This window comes from Cannabis sativa, chromosome X (genome assembly GCF_029168945.1).
Source record: "Cannabis sativa cultivar Pink pepper isolate KNU-18-1 chromosome X, ASM2916894v1, whole genome shotgun sequence".
Classification (NCBI taxonomy): domain Eukaryota; kingdom Viridiplantae; phylum Streptophyta; class Magnoliopsida; order Rosales; family Cannabaceae; genus Cannabis; species Cannabis sativa.
In genome coordinates, this window is record NC_083610.1 from 47,739,833 (window position 1) to 47,752,428 (window position 12,596).

At 44.0% G+C, this 12,596-nt stretch overlaps 1 protein-coding gene across 1 annotated transcript in view; it reads left to right on the plus strand.

Annotated features, from left to right (window-relative positions):
• The first annotated feature begins 12,418 nt into the window (after positions 1–12,418).
• LOC115711780 (AT-hook motif nuclear-localized protein 10) overlaps positions 12,419–12,596 on the plus strand; it is a 3,234-nt gene continuing 3,056 nt past the window's right edge. Inside the window, exon 1 of the mRNA XM_030640105.2 lies at positions 12,419–12,596. This exon is cut by the window's right edge and continues 102 nt beyond it. The gene's annotated coding sequence lies outside the window, so the exon portion shown is untranslated.

The window sequence follows — 12,596 nt, forward strand, 5'->3', positions numbered from 1 at the left end:
AATAACGCTCCGTCCACATTTATTCTAAACAAACCAGCAGCTGCTTTAGACTAGCGCGAATCAACAGCCGCTATAGTGGACAGAATCCAAAGGGGATCAAAGCGACGTTCTCGTGCACATTTCCATTATTGCAACACCGTCTTTGCCATATGAACAATAACAGCATCAGAGTTTAATTTAGACTGCCATAACAGCTCATTTCTTCCCTTCCAAATCAACCAAGCAGTAGCACAGCAGTTTCCACGACAGTCGCGGGTTGAGTGTTCATCAAACCAGAAAACCAGCTTGCAAACTCAACTGTACAAAGATTATGAGATGCCACCCTAGTGAGATTCCAACAAGATCGAGCAAATAGACAATTAACTAGCACATGGGAGATAGATTCCTCAGCACCATTACAAAACACACAATTGATGTCCACTGGCACATGTTTTTATTTGAGTTGAATCTGTGTAGGGAGCTAGCCAGTCGTACAGGCCCAGCTTGACGAATTGAAGAATATGTTTCATGGCATGGTCGGACAGCATAATAATGATCTTGAGTTAGACCGTGCTCGCGAAACTCCTTTCTCACCAGAGATCAACCTCCTGCCACTGCCCCACAAGTTCAAAATGCCAACATGGAAGATGTATACTAGGAGAGAAGATCCTCTCTCCCATCTCAAGTATTTTGAGATGAAAATGGATTTACAGGGAGTGTGAGGGGACGCATGTTGCATAATCTTCCCCGCCACTCTGTCGAAAGCCGCACATCAATGGTATTTCAAGTTGGCTCCTGGAAAGTTTAGTTCATGGAAAACCTTTTCTTCAGAATTCCATGCACAATTCTCTTCCTCACGTCAGCTCCCATTGCATCTGGGAGATTTGGTCGAAGTAAAACAACGACCAGGCGAGCCACTCCGAGCATACATCAACAGATTCATGACGGAAGCGACCAAGGTGTCGCGGTTAACCGAGGATGGAAAGTTATCCGCGATACTGGGGGGCATTGAAGTCCTTGGTGAACTATGGAAAGATATAAGGAAAAACGGACCGGTCGACTCAATGAGTGATTTCCTTGACCGAGCCGAAGGCTTCATCAAGCTCGAAGAAGCCATTCAACGAGCAGAAGGTGAGCAAAAGCCAGGCAAAACGAAGGCTCCTTCCACTGGAACATCCGCCCAACTTCCCAATTATTCCAGCAATTTAAGTGGCAAGCGTTCAGGCAACAACCACAAGCAAGGAAATGGGAAGAAAGGAAAGTTTACCGAGAAATCTGGACAGACTCCCCGTGATTATGCCAAACACACTGCATTCACTATTCTAACTGTAGATATAGAGAGTGTGTATATGGCAACTCAGTCGTTAGTTCCGTACAAGAAGCCCGGGCCCATGAAGAAAGATACCAACAAAAGGGACATGACAAAATTTTGTCGGTTCCACGGAGACTACGGCCACGACACCAACGAATGCTACAACCTAAAGTGGGAAATAGAATATCTGATCAAGAAAAACAACCCGCACTGACAGAAGTATGTCAAGGCCAACCAAGGTCAGAACAACCAGGATCTGTTACCTCCACCGATAGATGGACACTTGCAAGTCATCATTGGAGGCCCACACATCGCTGAAGATACGGGCAAGGCTCGAGAGAGATATGCCCGAACAGCTCAGTACGAGCAAGAAGAAGTCATCCTGGTCATGGAAGAGAGGAAGCCCAAAGTTCCACGCGCAGGAGAGCCAACCATAACTTTCAACAATGAAGATGTTGTCCAGATCAAATTCCCGCACAACGACCCACTGGTCGTGGAAGTCCAGATAGCAAACAAAATGGTGGCTAGAACCATGATCGATAATGGAGCTTCTTCAAACATTTTGTTCAAGACTGCTTACGAAAAGATGGGGCTCCAGCTCAAGGATCTAACTCCATGCCTCCAGCCTGTTTATGGTTTCTCCGGTCAACGAGTTGCACCTCTAGGACAAATCCGGCTACCCCTCACAATTGGACAAGCTCCGACGAGTATAACTATCATGGCACAATTCCTAATATTGGATGTTCCTTCGGCCTTTAACGTAATGCTTGGCCGACTAGCCTTGTATGACTTAAAAGCTGTCACATCAATATTTCACTCGTGCCTGAAGTTCCCAACCAAAAATGGGGTAGGGTATCTTAGAGGGAATTAGGAATCTGCACGGGAATGTTACAACCTTGCAGTGGCCAAGGCTAAGAAGGAAATATCCTCCAGCCAGAGCCCAAACAAGGGAAAAAACATTCCCAAGTAGGAAACTTCCCAAGGCGAGGATGAAGATATGGATCCTCGACTTGGGGACCCAAGCAGCAATGTTGGACCTGTGGAAGAATTAGAAGAGATCGAGATCGATCCAGCTATCCCGGCCAGAAAGCTAAAAATTGGAAAGGGTTTGTTGCTCGAAGTAAAATTAGAGTTGATAAAATTTATGAGAGCAAACCTAGATGTTTTTGCCTGGTCACATGCGGATACGGTCGGAATTGATCCTTCTATTATTTCACACGTCCTGAATATCGATGCTAACATTCGGCCAGTTCAGCAAAAACAAAGATTGCTGGATAAAGAACGAGCAGTAGCCTTGAAAGATGAAGTTGAAAAGCTGCGCAACAACAACTTCATCATTGAAGCTTTTTACCCAGCTTGGGTCGCGAACCCCGTACTCGTACCTAAGCCGAACAAGAAATGGCGAGTCTGTATTGATTTTACAGACCTCAACAAAGCATGCCCTAAAGACTATTTTCCACTTCCAAGAATCGATCAGCTCGTCGATGCAACAGCCGGGCACGAAATATTAAGCTTCATGGATGCTTATTTGGGCTACAATCAAATCAAAATGCATCCGCCATACCAAGAACATACAAGTTTCCAGACAGATATGGGTCTCTACTGCTACAAAGTCATGCTGTTTGGTCTTAAAAACGCCAGAGATACATACAAAAGGTTGGTCAACAAGATGTTTAAAGATCAGATCGGCAGAAATATGGAAGTGTACGTGGATGATATGCTCGTCAAATCCAGAAAGGCTGGGGGCACATAGACGACCTGGACGAATGTTTTAAAGTCCTCAAGAAATACAACATAAAACTAAATCCCTTAAAATGCTCCTTTAGAGTCAGCTCGGGAAATTTTCTAAGTTTCATCGCCAATGCTCAAGGAATTGAAGCCAATCCAGAAAAAATCCAAGCCCTCCTGGATATGAACTCGCCAACAAAAACCAAAGAGGTGCAAAGCCTAACTGGTCGAATTGCCACACTCAACAGATTCGTGTCAAAATCAACAGATAAATGTGTTCCATTCTTCAACATCCTGCGAGGAAACAAAAAGTTCGAGTGGACAGAAGAATGTGAAAGAGCTTTTCAAGACCTAAAGGTACAGCTCGCAAAACCTCCCGTCCTTTCTAAACCTCTGGACGGTGAGGAACTGGGGATATACCTAGCAGTAACGGAGCATGTCGTGAGTGCCGTACTGATCAGAGAAGAGGAGAGGGTGCAACATCCAGTCTATTACATCAGTAAAAGACTCGTCGAGGCCGAAGGCTGATATTTGTTGATAGAAAAGCTCGCCTACTGCCTCATTCTAGCAACAAGAAAGCTGAGGCCTTACTTTCAAGCTCATCTTGTTTGGGTGTATACTGACCAACCACTATGACAAATACTGTAGAAGCCAGATGCCTCTGGATGGTTACTCAAGTGGGCGGTAGAATTGGGTAGTACGAAATCAACTTCCAACCCCGAACAGCTATCAAAGACCAAGCCTTGACCGACTTTGTGGTGGAATGCACAAGCAAAATTGAAAGCATACTAGAAAGAGATCTCGAGCCAATACCACAGCCAAGTAATATTGAAGACAAACTGACATGGAAGCTACATGTGGATGGGTCAGCAACAGATCAACTATCTGGTGCAAGAATTGCCCTTGTCACACCTGGGGGCAACACCTGCACGCAGCGGTCAAATTCAGATTCAAAGCTTCTAACAACGAAGCTGAATACAAAGCCCTAATCGCTGGACTTAAACTAGCGAAGGAAATGAAGGCCGAACACATTGAGATCTGCAGTGATTCACAGCTGGTGGTAAATCATGTATCCGGCGAATACGAGGCTCGGGGAGAAAAAATGATAGCATATCTGAGCAAAATACATGATTTGCTTGCACAATTCAAAAGCTACATCCTCAGACAAATTCCAAGGGAAGAAAATACGACGACAGATACGTTAGCTCGATTGGCGAGCAGCAATATAAGTGACAAGGCAAACCTGGTCCCTATCCAGTTCCTTGAAGAACCTAGCATCACTGGCACAGAAGAAATCGAAATGATCGACACATCTCCAAACTGGATGATGCTAATAGCAGCCTATCTCAACTCTGGGGAACTCCCAAATAACTGAAATGAAGCTCGGAAGATGAGAAGAAAGGCAGCACGATACATCATAGTAGAAGGGGTCATGTACAGAAGAGGATTCTTGATGCCATTACTCATATGTGTCACACCAGAAGAAGCTGCACGACTTCTATATGAAGTTCACGACGGATTTTGTGGAAATCATGCAGCCGGACAGAGCTTATCAAAGAAAATTCTAAGGCAAGGCTACTTCTGGCCAACGATGATTGAAGATTCAAGAGCCTATGTCAAGAAGTGCGACAAATGCCAGAGATTTTCAAAGATACCAAGAGCTCCGCCCAACGAGCTGACACAGATGCAAAGTCCGTGGCCCTTTGCCATCTGGGGAATTGACCTAATCAGACAGTTACCTAAAGGTAAAGGCGGGGTGCAGTATGTAGTGGTAGTAGTCGACTACTTTACTAAGTGGACTGAAGCCGAACCACTCGCAACCATCACATCAAAGAAGGTTCAAGACTTTATAGTGAACAACATCATATGCCGGTTCGGACTACCGTACAAAATAGTCTCGGACAACGGCAAGCAGTTCGACAGCCAATCTTTTACTGATTTCTGTGCGAATCATGGTATCATCAAAAGTTTCTCCGCAGTGGCACATCCTCAAGCAAACGGTCAAGTTGAGGCAGTCAACAAAACCTTGAAGGATACACTAAAAAAGAAACTCAAAGATGCCAAAGGAAACTGGCCAGAAGAACTCCCTGAAGTTCTATGGTCATACCGTACAACGGAAAAAACAGCAACCGGTCAGACACCATTTGCAATGGCGTACGGTTATGAAGCTATGCTGCCCGTCGAACTCGAGTCACCTTCCCACAGAAGATTGACGTACAATCAAGGTACCAATCACATACTCCTTGCAGAATCACTTGATGAAATCGAAGAAAAACGAGCAACTGTAAACTTAAAGTTGGTAGCTCATCAACAAAAAGTAGCTCGGTATTTCAACAAACAAGTGAAAGCTCAAAAATTCTTCGTGGGAGATATGGTCCTAAGAAGGGTATTCCTAAACACCAAAGACAGCACGTCAGGTGTACTAGGACCTAACTGGGAAGGACCATACCAGGTGGTCGAAGTTCTCGACTCCGGAGCATACAAATTGGGTAAGTATGACGAAAAAATGCAAAGTACTCAGGTCGGCTAGACCACTTCAAAGTACTCAGGTCAGCTAGACCACTTCAAAGTACTCAGGTCGGCTAGACCACTTTAAAGTACTAAATGAACATTCGCTTCTAAGTGAATGGCCTTCTGGGCAGACTACGCGCAAAGGTTTCAGAAACAAAGTACTCAGGTCGGCAAGACCACTTTATAGTGCAGTTCTTATTTGCTTTATGTCATGTTAAGCTAAAAGATTAGATTAGATCACTAGCTCTGATGTAAGTTACTGTGGTAACAAATACATTTTCGATCAATAAATGAATAAAGATAGTATTTCCAATTCTATTGAGTCGAAAAAATCAGCATGATTATAATTTACCTAAAGTGCGTACAAAAGGTTTAGTCAAACCCAAAACACCGAACAGATAAGCAATATATTTGCGAAAGACAAGTGACCAAGAGTCATACATTTGCTCGGTCACTTGGGGGGCACCTATACCTGTACAAAGCATTTGGTAAAAATAAAACAATCACAATTGCACGACAATTATAAACAGAGAATGAAATTCATTAAGGATGACAAAAGCACGTAGTACCGGGATTAAAAGCTGCCCGGTCAGCCCGTTGTCCAAAAAATGAAAAATAATTCCAAGTTTAAAGACCGCTTGGTCGGTCATGATGTCTTAAAAAAGGCCTTGAGGCCGAATATGATATATATATATAAAAAGGAGATAAAAAGAGAAGTGTTTAAACAGCTGGAGTCCTAGGCTCTTGGTTCGGTTCTTCTGAGCCAACTGGAGCATGAGGATCTGTTGTTAGAACAGGAGAAGCATCAGTAGCCTGGCTAGAGGCTTGGCCCGAGGTTGAAGCAGTCGCCTCGTTCCCACCATAAGCAACTTGGGCAGCGCAGTACTCAAGGTACATGTCCTTAGCCTCGCCCAAGTAGTCAAAGTTTGCCTGGGGATTAGCCTTCCAAAAATCGAAGAAGAGCTCGAGGCCGGCTGTCTCCAAGGCATTGACCTTCTCCTTCAATCGGTCCGCCTCGGCCACCTTGGCGTCCTTCTCCTCCTTCAGCCGAAGAAGAACTTGCCGCAGAGAAGTCCTCTCATCCTGAAGACTGTTAACTTCAGCAGATAAGGTCTCGATGGTCTCCTCAAAGCGATCGGCAGCTTCGAGATCCTTTGTCAGCACGGAGATCTTCTTCTCGGCAGCAAACAGCTTCTTGTTGGCTTCACCCAACTCCAGCCGAACAACTCCAGTTTCCGCCCTGGCCTCCTCAGCTTCCTTTTTGGCCAAGTCCGCCTCCGCCCTCAAGGTGTTGGACAGAGCCGCACTTTTGGAAGTAACAGATTTAGCCTGGGAGTAAGTGTAAGCCAACTTCAAACCGGCCTGCACAAAGGAAAAAAGTCAGCATATAGAGCTAAGTGTGGAAAGTTAAAGGGAAGTATCAAAAAAGACTTACCCTGGTGAGCTCCTTCAGGACTCCGCCCACCAACACATCCAGGGATGAGTCACTATCAGCACCAGCCAGTTGCTCACTGACCTCAGGAACCAGTCGGTTCATATAGTGGGCCAGCATCTCCTTGCCCTTTTTGGCCTCTGGCAGCACGGGCAAAGGTGGAGTTGGTGCCCGCACCCGCTCAGGAACACTCCTGACCAATTCAGACCCAGTCGTTGGTGGTCCAGACTCCTTGGACTTGGCAGATTTGGGGATGGAAGGGTTTGCAGCAGTCAGCTCCTCGGAAAGGTCAATGACCTCTCCAGAAGGTCTCTTCTCCGAGGACCCCTCACCGCCCTTAGACTTTTTCGCCGGAGGAGAGGCGTTAGAGCTTCCGCCCATTCTCTTCCTTAGAGCATCAAGCATTTGCCGAGACATGTTTGCACAGAACAAAAATAGTGTGGTTAGAAAATAGCCATCAGAAAACACAAGGCATGAAAGTCAAGAAGCTCAAAAAAGAAATAAAATGCAAGGTGACCGCCCGCACAGAGAATAAGAAGTCCATCATCACCCGACATCGATTTTATTTCAGACATGACAGCCTTCCCTTTTCCGGCAAAGGGGGGAGATGGTCGAACAGGTGAAGTGGGCTCCCTTATGCGAATTGCATGTTCAACAGGCCTATGCGTGGCTGGGAGTCTCTTCTTCCTCTTCAATGGGGTCACATGCTCAGCCTCAGCCTCAGCCTCAACCTCATCTTCAGGATCCAAAGGCTCCTGAGCATACTGCTTGGCCTTGACACCTCCCTTCAACTTAGCCTCTCGCTTAAGTTGAATGAGCTCATCCTCCTGATGAGCTCGTTCAGGTCGGCCAGCACCGGATTTCCTCTTCTTCCCTGCCACGGACTTAGGAGAAAAGTCCTCAGGGTAAAGCCCATACTTCACCAGATTATCATCGGAGGTCAACTGGATGATATTCCTGTCTTCCTCCGGCAACCGGGCAAGTTTTTGAGCTCTATCCCTAAGAGCAAGGGTGAGGGGAGGACGGTGATATGTCAGAATCTACTGAAACTGAGTCCAGGTGATACTCGGATCCTTCACCATGAAGTACTCATCAACAAAACGCTCTATTTTGCTGATGGCCTTGTCATCCGTGCCGCTCAACCACTTGAAGCCTGGCTGAGAAAAGTAGAAGTACCCCGACCTGCCTTGCTTGGGGGTAGACTTTAGGTCGAAGAACCAGGCGACCTCGTGGGGGGAAGGAGCATCCCATCCTTGGGAAGCATAGAGGACGAAGAGAGCTGACAAATACTTAATGCCTTTTGGAGTAATTTGGGTCGGGCAGAGGCCAAAGAAGTCTGCCACGTCCCTGAAGTACTTGTGTAAGGGCATCAGCACCCCTTGCTGGCCGTGAGCCCCCGACCAGGCACACATTCCCTTATCAGGATTTGTGGCGCGATTGTCGTGGGCGGGAATGTAGCAGTCCAGCTCGCCCAGGTACCCGTCCTGGTCGAGAGTTTGGAGGCGTGCCTCCAAAATCTTGGACGGAGGACTTACCCACCTGGCGCCCAAGGCACCCTGCCTCCTATGAGGAACCGCCTCAGCAAGCTCCTCACTGACGTAGTCCACGCCCTCAACCAGGACGTCTCTATCAGCATCGACTGGCTGCCCAGCCTCGTTGTACTCCCCGAAGTTAGGGGTTCAACCTCTTCCTCTCCCTCGGCCTCGGAAGGACTGCCCGGACGCACCTCGTCCAGCTCCTCAGCCTCCTGGACCTCAGCGCCCCCCTCTCGGTCCTCCTCCATCGGGATGGCCGAATCCTGTTCGGTGTTGGGCAAAGTGGCAAGCCGAGCCACTTGAGGATCAGAAGCGTCAGCCAGACGTGTAGTTTTCTTCGTACGAGGCATCATCCTATGGCTGGGTACGAGGTCAGAAGAGTTTTCTTCGCTAGAAGGAGGACTATCACGAAGACGAGGATGAACCTCGTGCAGAAGTTGAAGCAAACCCTGGTCGATCTGATGCCTGAGTTCCCAAGACTCACCTGGGTTCATCTACAAAAGACAACACACAAGATGAGTGTTGGACGGAGTATCAAACGAAAAATAAGCAAATATGCCGACCAGGAGTACTTAGTAGATTAAAGAACGACCATGTTTAAAGAAAAGTCAAAACTCAAGAAGTCAGAAAGTTTTCTTGAGTTAGGGCAAAAAAGTTCATGAAGCTTAGAATAAGCAAGATGGAAGACAGACATAATGTGGTTCAAAAATAAGCTCTACGACTGAAAGCCCACATGAAGACATGGTAAAGAAGAGTCGCAGAGGTTTCTAACCCTAGGGTTTCCTAAGCATTCTTTCTACAGCATAGTTGCATTCAAAGCGTAAACATGCAAAGAAAAGCATAAAGGGAATCAGAAACTTACTCAAAGATTCAAATGTCTGAGTTCAAGCAAACCAGCAATCGTCTGAAGGCACTTCGGCAACTTTGAAGCCAGAAAACTCTCTCTCTTTTTCGCTCTGGAGTTTACTTAACAACGAAGGGTGATAAAATGGGTTATGTGCCAGTACGATGAGTATTTATAGGCAAAAGGGTAACTGCATCCAAAGGAACCTTAGACGCCTCGACTTCCCGCCTCAAAAGCGAATATGGGAAATCAAAAGTAATCAACTGCAACCGTTAGCTGTGGAGAGAGAAATTCAGATTTTCAAAATATTAATTGTCAGAGCATTATTTAGCCAAAAACTGAAGGGACGCCCAGTCAGCTTCACATCGAGCCTCGAACGGTCATGCTCGACACGTGTCCCCATCCAAAGGCAGAGCCAGCTTAGAATAAGTCTACATGCAACCTCAGAGGTCCCGTACAGACTTGGGGGGCAAATGTTATCCCAAATTTGGCACTCTGACGTGGCATCACGAGAATGGTGACATGTGGAGTCCACTTGGAGCATTTGCTTGGAACGATAGGCCGAGCAGGACGCCTCGCTGGCACATCCAGAATGAAATATTCAACAAGCCGTGCAGGGCGATCAACACTTAGCGAATTCAGCTTTCGCATCATGAGTCATCAGCTCAAACCCTACAACTCAGGGATCAACTTACGTGGATGTGGCATACACACGATCCCACTATCAGTGTATTCAGCCTCATTCTCACGATCCTTGCATTCAGCATTGATCACACGATCTTTCTGTTTATGCGCATTGTAACGAGAGAGGAAACTCTTCCTCCTCAAGTTTCCCAGCCCTATAAATAGTGAGGAATGTTCACTGGGCAAAGGACCGAGAAATTATAAGCCGATACGCAGTTAAGCTAACGCTATATTATTATCTAATAATTATATATTCAGAGATATTGTTGTAAGAGCTATAATAAAAGGGAACTTCTTCCTTGTTCTTAAGTCAATACAAATAACGAGGATTAGGCTATTACCGAACCGCTCGAGGCTGAACCTCTATAAAATTCTCGTGTCTTATTATTGCTTTCTTATATATATTCTCATTACGACATATCGTTTATCGCTTATTAAAAAGACTCATTGTCGTTGGCTAAAAGCGAAGTCAACAAGCACCATTCAACTCAAAATGTTTTATTAAAGAAGAGAAGCTTTCAGCACAGAGCAAGAACAAATACAGAGATAGTGGATCACCTTGTCTAATACCTCTTTTAGGAATAATCAGCCCCAACTCCTAACCATTATAAGTCACTTTGTACCGAACCGAGCAAATCGTGGCCATAATTAGATCCACTAAATGATTAGCAAAACCCAACTTAGCACGTAAGAAGCCCCATTCAATGCGATCGTAGGCCTTGCTAAGATCCAACTTTATAGCCATGAAGCCCTCCTTACCTTGCCTTTTCCTCTTAAGATAGTGTATAACCTCAAAAGATACCATATTGTTATCCGAAATTAACCTTCCTGGAATAAAAGCACTTTGGGTGTCAGAAATAACCAGGGGAAGAAGAACCTTAAGTCTGTTAGTGAGGACTTTTGAAATGACTTTATACAAAACATTGCATAGAGAGATTGGACACAGATCACCCATATTGACAGGGCATTTCTTCTTCAGAATCAACACAATGTTTGTATTATTGAGTCCATCGGGCAACGACCCAGAAATTATTTGGAATCTGTCACATTTTAAAGTATCTCTCTCGAAAAAAAAAATATATGCTGAATCATGTACAAAGCCCTTTAGGTCTTCTCTATTGAGATGGTGTGGTAGTCTTCTCTGGTGAGATTCGTTGTGTTCGTGGTTTGTTTGCGTAATTGGTATGGCGTCTAGCAATAGTCAGGTGGGTGATTTGGAGACTCAGTATGAAGGGATAAAAATTGAGGGTGAGGATGAGGTTGTACTATCCTACGATACTGTCGAGAATCAAAATAAGGGGGAAGAAGAACGTTTGTGTATTGTTGGACGTTTCTTAACCTCCCGGGCTATCGATTTCGATGTGATGAGACAGTATGATGGCTTCATTATTTCAGCCAGAGAAGGGTATGTATGTTAAAGAACTTGAGCATAATCGTTATCTTTTGCAATTCCTTAGGTGATTGGGTTGATTGGGATTCAGGTCTGGCTGATGTTGTGACTGAATATTTTACCGATCTATTTTCCTTTAGTTCCCCTCATTGGCATCCCGTTGTTGATTGTATCGAGCCTAAGATCTCTCCACAGCAGAATGTTGATTTATTGGCCCCTGTTTCGGATGAGGAAGTTAAGAAGGCTCTTTTCCAAATGTATCCCGACAAATTTCCTGGGCCGGATGGTATGACACCGGGTTTTTAACAGCAATGTTGGAATATGTGGGTAATGATGTGATTCAGCTTGTGAAGAATTTTTTTTTTTTAATTATAATAAAAGGGAAAAGATAATAAAAAAATTATTAAATTTTTTATTTTATTCAATAAAAATTATTAAATAAAATAAACTTTAATAATTTTTAATCATATTTATTAAGTGAATCAATAATATTTTAATAATTTGAAAATGTATGCCACATTTTTTTTTTATTAAACAAATGGTTTATGTCAAAGAAAAATGTTCATTTTTTGAATTAATACAAAAACCATCATCATCATGATTACCCACCCACCTAAGCAAACTTAATTGGTTAGAATAAATATATATATAATTTTGAATAAAATGCATAATAATTAACTATAGTGAGACCAGCTTTGAAAAGAAAAAGAAAACAAAGAACAACCCTACCAAAGAAAGAAACCACAAAACAAAAGAGCCAAATAAATCCAAAATCACACCCACATACACATTTCTAAGCCACCCTCGACACAATCTACTCGCCCCATATTTGTGACACGTGTAACCTTTACTATTTTTTAATTTGTAACGGCGCGTGGGGATTATTAATTTGAAATAATTTTGAAGAAAGAGGCGTTGGAGTAAATGCAATTTACTTTATTATATTTATTATTAATTATTATCGCTATTATTTTTGTGGTTGGTTGAGAAAGCAAATTGGCCTGCTTTTTACCTGCTTTTTATTTATTGAAAAAAAATAAAAAAATAAATTAACATTAAATTTTAAAACCCGTAAGAGGCAAGGCATGGAGAAAAGAAAGAAAACGTAAAAATAAATATCTAAAATAATAATTATAATATTGTCGAAAACTAAATATTATTGATAATTCTCTTAGAAAAAA